Here is a 2,500-nt window from a genome sequence, read left to right as displayed (position 1 = left end):
GTTGTAGAAGATATTCAGCAGTGTGAGGTTTCCTTGATGTGTCTATTGTGTCAACTAAATAAATCTGACCAGTGGATGTTGTTAGATTGACACATATTATGGGCTCATTATGGATGTTAGACCACCCATCAATTGAAAGACATACAGTTTCATTATTCAGGTCATCTGCACACTTTTTATATTCCTTTTCATACACAAGATCCAAGTACTTATCAGCAATATCTTTTCTGGATGGAGGAATATAACCTGGCCTCAGGTTCTGAACCATCTTGAGAAACTGAGGATGCTGAACAAGACGAAATGGTGAATTTGTTGCAAATATCATTCTTGCAACTTCTTTGTCGAGATTTTCCTTTTGAGAGGCTGAAGTTTTTATGATAAATCTGTTCAGAGATGTTGATGACTTTCTTTTAGATGAAAATGATTTAGCAGAAGTGGCGCCTGTGGAGGACTCTGATAGTGACCTTTTTAATTGTGGAGTCAGGTTTGCAGATAATTCAAGTGGAGCCGATGATGAAGGGATTGAAGCTGTTGATACAGATCCTGAAATGGAAACAGAAAATTTTAGCATACTGCATAATTTACAAATGAATAAATAAATGAATGAATATAGTGTGATTTAGGCTACTTTTGAGTACAGTAGTTATTTTTTTTAGATAATGATCATATTCACACAAGCCATTAAATTATTTGGAAATAATTAACAGGATATGAAATAGGTGGGCTTGGAATTCAGCCCACACAGGATTCAGTCCACTTTTAAATTCACTAAAAATAATGGGTTAGTTAGGTTAGGTTAGGCTAAATCCCTTTGGGCTGAATCCCATGTGGGCTGAATTCCAATGGAACCTATGAAATATATTACACAATGTTGAATGAAATGAATAACAATCATCTAGGCCCCAAAGTTGAGTGGATACAGTATATTATAGTGATATAGTCATTACCCAAATTTAGAAGTAATGAAGTTGAAGTATCATCTCTTTAGACCTTCACATTTTTATTGCACATGCTCTCCATTGTTCACCAAATTTATATAGTTGCGTATGAAAAGGGAGAAATGCACACAATATAAGTAAAATTATTTACCTGGGTCATCAATTTCTTCTTCTGTATGCTGTGGCTGACCTTGGCATTTATCTCTGTGATATTTTAATCTTGACACAATGCCCTGTAGTTCCTGGCTGCAGTCTTTGCATTTAGCTCGGTAGCCTTTGCCAGAAGTTGTTGGTAGTTTTTCAAAATAATTCCAGACAGGATAATTTTTTCTGCCCGAAGGAACCACTCTGCCAGGTCCAGAAGACATAATTCCTGGTTGATTCCAAAGCAGCAACTGACTCAGTGAGAAGCTGCTTACCTAGAACAAGTTTCAACAAGAATCTTGTTGAAACTTGTTGTGGGCTGCACATGTAGGTTTATACCGTTCCTTGTATACTTGTGGCAAGTCTATATAACACTGCTCCTTATATTGATATGCTAAAAATGTCCTTTAGCAATCAGATCGCATATCAGATAGCAATCCCACAATATTCAAAATCTATAAAAAAAATACATTTAAATAAAATAAATCTGATTTTAAAAATCTATTTTTTTATTTTTAAAATTAAAAAAAAAAAAAAAAAAAAAAAAAAAAAAAATCGCCAACCCTGGTGTCCACTAACCTCATACAATAATACCTGTTAAGTCCGGCTAAAATTGACATTTCAAAGCATAACAGTGCCTTAAAAATAGTTTCTTATTTCACTATAAAAGTTTATATTAACTTATACTGCATTAAATAAGTCAATAGTTGATATATTTGTCCTATATATAATGTTAGGTTTCTAGTTTTGATATATTTGTCCAATATAAAATGTTAAGTTACAAAGAAAGCAATGGCCTCCGCTAGCGGACCCAGGGATCTGGGTGCGCACGTCCTGTGTAATAGTAGTCCTTGATATATATATATATATATATATATATATATATATATATATATATATATATATATACATATATACATATATATATATACGCACACACACACAGACACACACACACACACACACACATATATATATATATACACATATATACATACATATATATATACATATATATAGATATATATATATATACGCACACACACACACACACACACATATATATATACATATATGTGTGTGTGTGTGTGTGTGTGTGTGTGTGTGTATAAATATATATATATATATATATATATATATATATATATATATATATACATGCATACATATATGTGTGTGTGTGTGCGTGTGCGTGTGTGTGTGTAATATTTATACGAGGGTAATTTGTATTCTATCTATATTTTGAAAGGACAGGTTTTTCGCGACGCAACAAATGCAGTGACAACCACAAAAATGATATAAAAAGTAAACCAACTCAGGACTTAGTAACATGAAAATATCTAAGACTAATGAGGGTGATGGTAGCGGTACAGAGGCTCATAACTGACCAGGATCTATTTCTTTCTCTCTAACTTTTC

General features: G+C 32.8%; 1 protein-coding gene across 1 annotated transcript in view; it reads right to left on the bottom strand.

Annotated features, from left to right (window-relative positions):
- The window catches only part of LOC143033029 (uncharacterized), a 47,124-nt gene that overhangs the window by 5,702 nt on the left and 38,922 nt on the right, over positions 1-2,500 (bottom strand). The window lies entirely within an intron of this gene.

Source organism: Oratosquilla oratoria, chromosome 15 (assembly GCF_046742065.1).
Source record: "Oratosquilla oratoria isolate Oo_2021 chromosome 15, ASM4674206v1, whole genome shotgun sequence".
Classification (NCBI taxonomy): Eukaryota; Metazoa; Arthropoda; class Malacostraca; order Stomatopoda; family Squillidae; genus Oratosquilla; species Oratosquilla oratoria.
The sequence above is the reverse complement of the archived record's forward strand: the minus strand, read 5'-3'. Positions and strand labels throughout refer to the sequence as shown.